The 12,280-nt window shown below is 38.3% G+C and overlaps 1 protein-coding gene across 6 annotated transcripts in view; it reads left to right on the forward strand.

Annotated features, from left to right (window-relative positions):
* The window catches only part of CHL1 (cell adhesion molecule L1 like), a 217,885-nt gene that overhangs the window by 54,195 nt on the left and 151,410 nt on the right, over positions 1-12,280 (forward strand). For 5 of the 6 annotated variants that reach the window (XM_047779306.1, XM_047779265.1, XM_047779300.1 and 2 more), the window contains exon 3: positions 2,970-3,058. The exons of the other annotated variant lie outside the window; for it this stretch is intronic. The gene's annotated coding sequence lies outside the window, so the exon portion shown is untranslated. The remainder of the gene's footprint in view (positions 1-2,969; positions 3,059-12,280) is intronic. 6 annotated transcript variants of the gene reach the window in all.

Consider the following 12,280-nt stretch of genomic DNA (forward strand, 5'->3'; position numbering starts at 1 on the left):
AATACTGCTAAGATTCTTTTATCAATAATTATTTTTATTTTTTTCTATTATAGCTGGTTTACAGTGTTCTCTCAATTTTCTACTGTACAGCATGGTGACCCAGTTACACATACATGTATATGTTCTTTTTTCTCACATTATTATGCTCCATCATAAGTGACCAGACATAGTTCCCAAGTGCTACACAGCAGGATCTCATTGGTAATTCATTCTAAAAGCAATAGTCTGCATCTGTGAACCCCAAGCACCCCATCCATCCTACTCCCTTCCCCTCCCCCTTGGCAACCGCAAGTCTGTTCTCCAAGTCCATGATTTTCTTTTCTATGGAAAGATTCATTTGTGCCATATCTTAGATTCCAGATATAAGTGATATCATATGGTATTTGTCTTACTCTTTCTGACTTACTTCACTCAGGATGAGAGTTTCTAGTTCCATCCATGTTGCCTCAAATGGCATTATGTCATTCTTTTTATGGCTGAGTAGTATTCCATTGTGTATATATACCACATCTTCCTAATCCAATCATCTATCAGGGACATTTGGGTTGATTCCATGTCTTAGCTATTGTGAACAGTGCTGCAATAAACATCCAGAGTTTTGTCTGGATATATGCCTAGGAGTGGGATTGCTGGGTCATATGGTAGTTCTATGCATAGTTTTCTAAGGTACCTCCATACCGTTCTTCATAGTGGTTGTACCAACTTACATTCCCACCAACAGTGCAGGAGGATTACCTTTTCTCCACACCCCCTCCAGCATTTGTTATTTGTGGACTTCTTAATGATGGCCATTCTGACTCTTGCGAGGTGATATCTCATGGTAGTTTTGATTTGCATTTCTCTAATAATCAGGGACGTTGAGCATTTTTTCATGTGCTTGTTGGCCATCTGTACATCTTCCTTGGAGAAATGTCTATTCAGGTCTTTTGCCCATTTTTCAGTTGGGTTGTTGGTTTTGTTGCTGTTGAGTTGTGTAAGTTGTATATTTTAAAGATTAGGTCCTTGTCAGTTGCATCATTTTAAACTATTTTCTCCCATGCTGTAAGTTGTCTTTTTGTTTTCCTTTGCTGTGCCAAAGCTTGTCAGTTTGATTAGGTCCCATTGGTTTATTTTTGCTTTTATTTCTATTGCTTTGAGAGACTGACCTGAGAGAACATTTGTAAGGTTGATGTCAGAGAATATTTTGCCTATGTTCTCTTCTAGGAGTTTGATGGTGTCTTGTCTTATATTTAAGTCTTTAAGCCATTTTGAGTTTATTTTTGTGCATGGTGTGAGGGTATGTTCTAGTTTCATTGATTTGCATGTAGCTGTCCAGGCTTCCCAGCAATTCTTGCTGAAGAGACTGTCTTTTTCCCATTTTATGTTCTCGCCTCCCTTGTCAAAGATTAATTGACTGTAGGTGTCTGGACTTATTTCTGGGTTCTCTATTTGGTGCTGTTGGTCTGTATGTCTGTTTTGGTACCAGTACCACACTGTCTTGGTGACTGTGACTTTGAAGTCTGGGAGAGTGATGCCTCCTGCTTGGTTTTTGTTCCTTAGGATTGCTTTGGTGATTCTGGATCTTTTGTGGTTCCTTATAAATTTTTGGATTGTTTGTTCTAGTTCTGTGAAAAATGTCCTGGGTTATTTGATAGCAGTTGCATTGATTCTGTAGATTACTTTGGATAGTATGGCCATTTTTACAATATTAGTTTTTCCCACCCAGGAGCATGGAATGTCTTTTCATTTCATTATATCTTCTTTAATTTCCTTGATTAATGTTTTATTGTTCTCAGCATATAAGTCCGTTACCTTTTTGGTCAGGTGTTTGATTTTTTGTGGTGCAATTTTAAAAGATATTGTATTTTTGTATTCCTTTTCTAATATCTTATTGTTGGTATACAGAAATGTGACTGATTTCTGCATGTTAATCTTCTATCCTGCTACTTTGCTGAATTTGTTGATCAGTTCAAGTAGTTTTGGGTTGAGTCCTTAGGGTTTTCTATACATAGTATCATGTCATCTGCATACCTCTTCTCTTCCTATTTGGATGACTTTTATTTCTTTTTTCTTTTTTTTAATCAAAGTAAAATTCTGTAATATTTATAAATCTAGAAAAGGGAAACTGATTTATTTTAGCCCTTGTCGCTTATTTAAGTAGGTAAGTATTTGCTTTGATTGGAGCATCTTTACTCTTTTATGTTTCACTTAAATTACTCAGTTTCAGATAAGCAATGAGGTCCTATTGTGCAGCACAGGGAACTATATCCATTCTCTTGGGATAGAACATGATGGAAGGTAATATGAGAAAGAGAATGTATATATGTGTGTGTGTGTGTGTGTGTCAGACTGGGTCACTCTGATGTACAGCAGAAATTGACACAGTACTGTAAATCAACTATAATAAAACTAAAAACATAAAAGAAAAATGCAATTTCAAAAACACTACCAAGCTTTAGTCTTACAAAGATTACTTTTGACTATATTATATTAAATATTGAAACTTTTTTTCCTATTTCCACCAGTATAAGAAAGAATCCAGATATATATTTTTTTCCACTTGATAGTTTAAAACCTTATCCTCATGTTTTGTGTAATAAATATGCCAAATGCTTTTGTATTTTTCTTCATCTTAACCCTTAGGTAGTACATATGAAGCATATTAAGTAGATAGCCCAGGGACTACCCTTCCTAAATTGTGGGTTAGAAAATGGAGATGTTGATTCACTCATTCAACTGCATATTTACTAAGAATTAAATCTTATATCTTTTGACTTCTAGGCTAGTATTCATTTTGTAATGGCTCACTGATTTTCCAATGTAATATAGACTCCTCCCAGCTTAATGAAAGCATGCAAAGCCCTGACATGAATTAGATATGGTTAAATTGGTCAATCATTGTCTGATTGGCTTCAATGATTATAGCATTAAATAGTGTTTCAAGTTGATTCCTCTGCTATTTTTTCTTATATTATTTCCCATTTTATCAGCCTCAGTATGGATATGCTTTTCAAATGTGAATGTCCAATTATCATGCCTTCTTGTTGGATGGAAGATCGATTAGCGTGGATTAATTAAGGTAATGAAATAATTATACCTATTATGATATAACTATACAGCAACCAACATTAGCATGGCCTAATTATCCAGTGGTTATGAGCATGTGCTTTGGGGCTCTGATTGAAGTGGGTTTGAATTTGACCTTCAGTACTTACTAATAATGTGTGCTTTTGTAAGGTACTTAATCTTTTTGAGCCTTAGTTTTCTTCTTAGTAACGAGGAGATAATAGTACTTACAGAATTTATACTTAATGGGTGCAATTATATAAAGGCATTATGTTTTATACATGGGAAAGCCTTGATAATTATTAACAACACTACTTTTATTGCCCTGGCTACAAGGGTGTGTACAGATCAAATTATGGACTATCCTTACTTAGCAGCATATTTTCAGAGAATGAGACAGATAATGCCAGTTTGGTCATATTCAGCATCCTTCACTGAGGATTTGTTGAAATCAAGCTGGAATAACAGAGCTGATCTCAGAGAATGATGCCACAAACAAACAAGACAGAAGTGAGAATAAGCAAGATACCTGGATGCTATTTGGGTTCTGGAATCCAGAGACCTCTGTTGCTGGTTCTCCCTCTGATTTTTCTATGGTTTTTGCTTGTGGGCCAATAAATACCCCATATTTAAGCTGGTTTGACTTGGGTTGAAAAGACCCATTAATGAATCCAATAATATGACATCTTAATAAATGCATTTCTTCATCCTTCAGTTAACATTTGTCCTAACAATGTCCTATTACCTACTTATTTACATGGTGATTTTCTTTCTTCTCATTACTAAAATGTAAGCTACATTTGGACAAGAACTTGCACCACTCTTTCCTCAGGTACTAGAAAATCCCTAACACCTAGTAGGTACTCAATAAATATTCAGTGAGTCGAAGGATGAATAAAGAAAGGAAGGAATCATCTTTTGAAAAAAATGCTCCCTGATGAAAATTGCATCCACCTTTTTCTCCTGTATAGAGTAGGCAAAGATGCAAATTTAACAATTATGGAGAACTTACTATTGAGCCAGTCATCATGTTAGATACTATACATCTTTTAAAATTGTTAGTATCAGAATTCCCGACATGGCTCAGTGGTTAACGAATCCGACTAGGAACCATGAGGTTGTGGGTTCGATTCCTGACCTCACTCAGTGGGTTAAGGATCCAGCATTGCCATGAGCTGTGGTGTAGGTCACAGAAGTGGCTTGGATCCCAAGTTGCTGTAGTTCTGGTATAGGCCGGTGACTGCAGCTCTGATTAGACCCCTAGCCTGGGAACCTCCCTATGCCCTGTGGGTGCGGCCCTAGAAAAGACTAAATAAATAAATAAATAAATAAATAAATAAATAAATAAATAAAATTGTTAGTATCATCCCCATATTACAAAAGAGAAAATGGACAGCCAGTGAGATAAAGTCACAGTGGTAGATTTTGTAACACCCAACCCAGTTCAGCTTTTGAGAACCAGCTGCTCCTCCTGTTGCTTGGAATGTTGCCAACAGCCAGCCCTCACATGTCAGTACCCCTCTCAAGGTTAGAGTTGCTGCAGATGAGGAGCATACCCCCTTGCTCAGGGTTGTGTCTTCTTTCTAGGGAGATGTCTAATGCCTGATGAGGAGGGATAAAGGCCCAGTTCCCTAGCCCAAATTAGGACAGCTATGAGGATCATGCCTACTTCAGAATTCCTTGTGGGGTATGTAGGTGTGTTACAGCTCAGCTTTTCTCTTTGTCCACTTCAGCCTCCTTCCTCTCCCTTCCCCCTGCATTGATTACAGATAGCTCATTCATAGGTCACAGTCAGCTTCCCAGGGAAAGCAACTTGCTATGGTAACTTCTGAAGATCCTTCTAGCTAGATCCCCAGCTAGAGAAGAGGCCTCTCTGAGGAGGTAAAGTGAGCTGACCCCCTTAGGCCTGGAAGAAGTATAGCTCTGAAGTCTGAGCAGAGAAAGAGCCAGGCGAATTCTAGGGTCTTAAAAATGACCACTGTAGGTAGAACACAAGGAGCTGGGAGGAAAGAGCCTTGAGAGGGTGTCAGGCACCAGACCATGTCTGGCTTTGTAAGCTGAGCAAAGAAACTAAACTTGTATTTTCTGTTGTTTCTACCCCTCTTTCTGCTCATGAACCAGGATCAGCAGACCCCTATCTCTGGCTACCATGGTTCTGCCCTTTGGAAACCATCTCTGCCCTATGAAACTGTACTTGAATTTGTGTTTCTTTCAGAATGCTATTTATAGACCCTTTCGTTCTTAACCTTCTCACTGGCTTTCTACTCTAATTACAGTGTCAAAAAGCAGTTGTTTTCTGGGAAAAGGATGTTTTGAGCTATTAGTTGTGACTTAGTCAATTGTGTGTAGTTTAAAAAAATCTTTTTCCACTAAAAAGGCTAGAGTTCCAGTTTCTGTGATTCAAAGGCAATGGGAACTCTTTCCTAGTTTCATGTGATTATAAAAAACCTTTTCAGACATTTTCAATGATTATGGCTTATACCACATTGATTTACAGTTAGGGGCTACTCAAATGACCCTAGAATTCAGTAACTTCTAGATCACAGGCAAGCACAGATGGGCACCATGCTATCTGTGTAATTTGATTGTGTGTGTGTGTGTGTGTGTGTATGTGTGTGTATGTTGCACACTAATTATTTTGGTATGCTCTGTGAAAAAAAATGTAAATACTAAAGTTTTTCATTTAATTTGGGGCAATTGTCAATGCTTGGTGGAAGAAACTTAGTCTCTGAAACCTGGAAAATGCAGAGATAAATGATTTATGTATATGCCACAGGCTTTATTTTGTTCCATTGTTTTTTCTCCTCAGTGTTTCCTGACAACTTCGAACACTAGTGCTCACCTTTGACTGCCTATAATCATTACCTGTGGCACTTTTTAGATCTAAGGCTCTCTAGGCAGCTATTCTAACTTTCTAGGTGAAGCCCGGGTAGCTATTTTTCAGTTGTGGTGGTGGTTGTGGTTGCTCTACCCATGATTTTATTAGACAAATAGGGCTGAGAAGCATTGGTCTGTTAAAATACATAAAAAAAAAGTGTCTGGGGACTTCTGAGGCTGTATTTTCTTTTGCCTTCTGTCACACTCTCAACAGTAAAAAATTCCGGGGATCTAGGTTCTCATTTCCAAAAGGACTGTGAGTTACCTAGAACTGATCAGCAGCATTAATCAGTAATGCTTTTGCTTCTTCAGTTTCTTCAGGCTTCTGCTTAGAACCAAACACATGTTAAACAAAGGGAATTCCATGCCTTGGTTTGTGTATATGTGTGCATGACTAAGAGAAGAAACTGCCAAAGAGAAGCAATATTCATGAATGCAGTTTAAAAATATAGTAGAAGTTCATAAGTGTTCTATATCCTAGTCCTTTATTATATCTCTGAATGCATGGATTTCACCAGAGCATGTAATTTCACCTGTCAGACAGCAAAGGAGAGCTTCTCCTTTCAAGTGATGTACAGATGTTATTCACCTCTGAGGAAGAACTTCATATAGAATGCAAATGAGTGATACTCCCTGGAGTTTACAAGGCAGCTTTGGATGTGGGGAAAAAGGCCTTACTCAGAGTAGTGGTTTTCAACCAGGGGTGATTTTGCCCTTCTGGGGACATTCAGTAATGTCTGGAGACATTTTTGGTTGTTATACCTTGGAACGGGGGTGGAAAATGGGGTTGCTGCTAAACATTCTACAATGCACAGAAAAGCCTATCGATAATAGTAATTATTATTACTGTTCTGCCCCAAATGTCATTCGTATTAAGATTAAGAAACCCTGTCTTAGAGATGTGTAATAGCTATCCTGTCCCCATAAAATTCCCATATAAATTTGGAGGTGAGGGCCGGTACTTTCATCTTTGAAGTGCTATGTTCCCAGTGCCTAGAAGAGCAGTTGCCATACAGTAGTTGCTCAGTGTAGTTTTTTGAATGATTGAATGAGTGAATAATTTGGACTGGACACCTTGTATTGCCAGCTGTGGAATCTAGGCAAAAAGGAACTACGTTAGAAGCAAGAACTGAGTCCTGCCTTGTTGTCTGTACATGGAAATTCCAGTTTCAGCGGAACTTAATATGTAGGTGATTGAGGACATCTCCGTGGTTGTTCCCTGGTGCCTGGGAGTCTATAATTCATTATTCTTTAAAGTTTCATCCACCTGGGTAACTTGATGGGTAAAGGCTTTCTGTCACCTCTAATATGAGGACATTAGCTTTGATTAGTTATGGGGTGAGTACCACTGATGGAGTACAAAATAATCACAGATAATCTAAAACTAAATAAAAGTAAACAATGAACATTTAAAGCAAACATTTTTCCTTTTTAATTCTCTTTTGGTACTTTAGATTAGGTCAAAAACTAGTTGTGTGCTAGCATGATTACAGAGAGACCAGACTTCAAAATCCAGCGTTCAGCTGGTCACAAAGTCTGCTTAGAATTTAATTGTTTAGGTTTCAGTGTGTTTATTTTTATGTGATGTGGTACTGATTTCTCATTTTATAGTAGTTAGAGAACATATTATCTTAAGATGTTTAGTCTAAATAGAAAAGTAAGTCAATTAAAAATAAGTTTGGGGTTAGTAGATGTAAACTATTACATTTAGAATGGATAAGCATGAGGTCCTACTGTACCGCACACAGGGAACTATATTGAGTCTCTTGGGATAGACCATGATAGAAGATAATATAAGAAAGGGAATGTATATATATGTTTGACTGGGTCACTTTGCTGAACAGCAGAAATTTGCTCAACATTGTAAATCAACTATACTTTAATAAAAAAATAAGTGCAAGTAATGCATACATATGAAAAAAAATCATGAACATATGACTTGAATGGGTTGAGAAACACTGAACTTGTACATTCTGTTAATGTTTAGGAGATCCACTAGCCTGAGTGGTGCTGAAAGAGGCAGCATGTTCTGGGGATGCATTTGTGTGTCTGTGGGGGCTACTCTGGAAATGATGATAGATGCTGGGAGAGGGAGGCCCCAGAAGGAGAGAGCAGGCCCTGAAAGGACATGCAGGGCCCTTTCAAAGGTCAAGTGCATCAACTTTGTTCAGTTCTTCCCACATGGCTGTCTGTCCAGGCAGCACCAGCATGCCTTCTGGTTTGAGAGGCCTGTGAGAGTAAGAGGGACTATTGTTTCACGGGGCCATCAGTCCTACTGCTCTGAGTCATAGGATTCTGATTCATGCGTCATAGGTTCTCTTAGTCAGGGGGACCTCCCTGTCCTTTCATTCACCCACTCTTTGAGGGTCTTGAGGGGTTTGCATTTCCATTCCCACAGAGGGTCAACAATTTCAACTTCTACTCCCCTGATAAGGAGTCTCCTTTCTAAGGTTCCCAAATCCAAGTTTGTGTAACTCCCAACCTGGAGTTATGATTATATGAGCCTCAGATTTCTCTCCCAGGAATTTTCATTTTTTCTCCCCATTCTGCCCTTTGAGTCCTGTAGAAAACACAATCTCATTCCTTTTCTATGACCCTCAGATGTTTGAAGAGAGGCTTCATATCTCACTTGAGTCATCTCTTTTCCCAGAAAAACATCCCTGACTCCTTCAAGTTTTCTTTTCAGGAGGTGGTGTCAGTCTCACCTCCCATTTGGGGAGCTTACCTCTGAATAAGCTGTTTGTGTGAATCCACTTTTTTTTTTTTTTTTGTCTTTTAGGGCTGTACCCATGGCATGTGGAGGTTCCCAAGCTAGGGGTCAAATACAAGCTGTAGCCATTGGTCTACACTATAGCCACAGCAATGCCAGATCCGAGCAGAGACTGAGTCTGCACCACAGCTCATGGCAATGCCGGATTCTTCACCCACTGAGCGAGGCCAGGGATCAAACCTGCGTCCTCATGAATACTAGTCAGATTTGTTTCCACTGGGCCACGATGGGAACTCCTGAATCCGCTTTAAAGTGAAGCCCTTAGACCTGGGTAAAAGTTTCCATGTATTCCTTGAGGGGAACAAGTGTGATGACCACATTCTTTATTCTAGATATAGTACTTCTTTTACTATATCCTAGGATTACCAACATTTTGGCAACTGCACAATATGAGCAAACTGTTAAGTACCAAGAGAAAGTAGAAATTTGGAGACATGGGAAATACCTAATACCATGTTTAAACTGTGAATCAAGGTATCAGTTTTAGTGTACCTTAGCATGTTTAAAGGGTGTTTTTTTTCCGGTTTTGGTCCTTGAACCTGTTATAATAGCAACATCTTCTCTGAGAGGCTTTGCCTAAATAGCCCATCTTGCTCTCTCATCCCTCATTGCTTGCTCTTGCTTTATCCTACTTGATTTCTATTCATGATCTTACTGCTACCAAGCATTCTATTATCTTTTTATTTATGCATTAAAAAATTTATGAAATCAGGGACTTTGTTTTTCACCACTGTATCCATAGTACCAAGTACCAAGTATAGAGCATCATCATTGTCATAAGATTTTGTTAAATGAATAATTGGATAAATGAGTAAATTACATGTGCAGTTTCCTGAGCCCCACCTCTGTACCTGCTGAATTAGAATTTCTGGCTGTAGGGCCCAAGATTCTGATAATTCATCTATATTCTAAAGTTTGAGCACTACTGTTTTTGTAGGAGTGCACACAATGTTCAGTACTCTAAAACTGAAAATAAAATATAATAAGTAAATTTTTGAAATATTTAAAATATAAGAAGTAAATTTTTGAAAAAAAAGTCCATTATCTTTTACATGCTTACAAGAATACATATGTCTGTATCAAATCATTAGAAATAACCATTTCAAGGAGTTTCCTTTGTGGCTCACTGGGTTAAGAAGTCAGTACTGTCTTTGGGGATATGGCTTCTATCCCTGGTCTCCAAAGGGGTTAAGGACCAGGTGTTGCTGCAAACTGTGGTGTAGGCTGCACATGCATCTTGGATCCTATGTTGCTGTTACTGTTACTTTGGGGTTGGCCTGCAGGTGCAGCTCTAATTCTACCCCTAGCCCAGAAACTTCCATATGCCACAGTTGTGGACTTAAAAAAAAAAAAAATTTATAAAAATAGTGTCATGGCTTGTCACTTCTTTGAAGGGCCTCAGCTGCAGCTCCAGTTCAACCCATAGTCTGAGAACTTCCATATGCCATGGGTGTGGCTGTAAAAAGAAAAAAAGAAAGAAAGAAAATAATTTCCATCTTAAATTTTAAGTTATTTGAAGATTACTGATCAATTTGGGAATCACTACTTTCCAAATCATCACATTTGCTATAAAGTACATTTATTATTTACAGTAGAAGGAACTTATTAAAATCCTGTTTTCACTATGATGCCGCCATAGCTTGAGAATTCACTCCTACTTCTTCATCACATTATCCTGCCAGTAAAAGATCTATACATATATAGGACTGTAGCTTACCAAACCAGACAAGACAGGTAGGCCATTTTTTAAAGTTACCTCAGTGACACTTGGGCGTAGTTTTTGGAAATTGTTCAAAATGTTTATCTCAAAAATTCAACACATTGGATGGTAGAAAGAAAAGATCTACCTAAAAGCTTACCATGGAAGGAGACATTCTTGTTTTCCTATAAATTTCATTACTAATAAAATAAGGGAGAAGAGCAATAAGAAACAAACAAGATTAGGAAAGCCAAAATGGTTTTTAAATGAAATTATTTTTCTCAGACTTTTCCATGAGATCCCAGCAGCTCTGCAACCACCAGTTTGTTGGAAATCAGCCTAGTTTCTGACAGTTTGAGAAACCATTCTGTCTGCTCCCTTTTTTACTTATTAAATTAATGGTACTGAATTTGTTTTTCAGAAGTCAACGAGAATCATCTGAATGATGAGCTAAGCTGTTAAATCCCATAGTGGTTCGGTCACTTAGTTCTGCCTCCTTGCTAGCTGGACCAGATACGAGCCATGTTTTTACCTATGATCATTGTACAAAAAGAAGGCCCAGGTTGTACAATACAAACATAAGGAAAGAAAACTGCATACAAAAATTACTCATTGCTTGCTAGCCACTGAAACATGAGTTTAGTGTACATTTATTTAATATTTTACCTCTAAGTAACCTATTGGGCCTTTTAAAGTAAAGAGGAAGAAAGGGAGGGAGGGAAGAAAAGGAAAGAGTGAAGGAAGAGGAGAAAATAGAAAGAAGGGAGGGAGTTGGGGGAGAGAATGGGAGAAACTTCTTATATTCAGAAAATAGTATTATTTCCCCCTTATGAAGCATCACGGAATCGAGAAAGCCAGTTGCCACTAAAACTGAATGTTGAACTGAGGTTAAGAAGTCATATTCCATCCTTGAATATTGTTTCAACAGCCTCTGTGTCCTGAAAAGATCACACATGTTTTATTTCTTACCTGTAAAATACATGAATCTGAGTCAAATGATACTGAAGCAACATTCTAGCCTTAAAAACTCTATGGTTCTTGGAGTTGCTGTCATGGTTCAGCAGAAACGAATCCAACTAGGAACTATGAGTTTTAGGGTTCCATCCCTAGCCTTGCTCAGTGGGTTAAGGATCCGGCGTTGCCTTGAGCTGTGGTGTAGGTCACAGATGCGGCTCGGATCCCATGTGGCTGTGGCTCTGGTGTAGGCCTGTGGCTACAGCTCTGGTTAGACCCCTAGCCTGGGACTCTCCTTATGCAGCGGGTGCGGCCCTCAAAAAAAAAAAAAAAAAAAAAAGACAACCCTCCCCCCCCCCCGCAGAACTGTATGGTTCTTTGATTTTTAATATAGGGATCAAATTTGAAACACAAAGAACAGAATAAGTATTTTAAAGTAGAGGCCACAAAGTTAAGGGTCAGCTCTAAAAGGGCTAAATCAGTATTTAGAAGGGGAAATAAATTTTGAATAAAATAATATTGTGAAATATAATCATCGAAGGGCTGTAGTTGTCTTTAATAGTTTAATACAAATAAATTGAACAATATATATTCTTCATAAGTTCTTTTAGTCAATAATTTAGTTTGAGAGTTTTGATAGTTTGAATATATTCACGTCCAAGATCTACGGTAGTTATAAGGCATGAGTCACACTTTTAGAAGCTAAGGGCTAAGGTATCAGGAGAGGTAGTGGTGGGGACTAGTGCAATGGAGAATATAGCCTGTTCTAAAACTGGAAACCTCAGCTCCGCTTGTTGCTGAAACGGGTTTGTTTGCCCAACACCCAGCAAACCAAATGCTGAGTCACAGATGTTTGCAGCAGAGAAGGGAGTTATTCAAGAGGCAGTCAAATGAGGAGAGAGAACAAGTACCAAATCCATCTCCTCAAAAGCAAA

Source organism: Phacochoerus africanus, chromosome 1 (genome assembly GCF_016906955.1).
Source record: "Phacochoerus africanus isolate WHEZ1 chromosome 1, ROS_Pafr_v1, whole genome shotgun sequence".
In the NCBI taxonomy this organism is placed as follows: domain Eukaryota; kingdom Metazoa; phylum Chordata; class Mammalia; order Artiodactyla; family Suidae; genus Phacochoerus; species Phacochoerus africanus.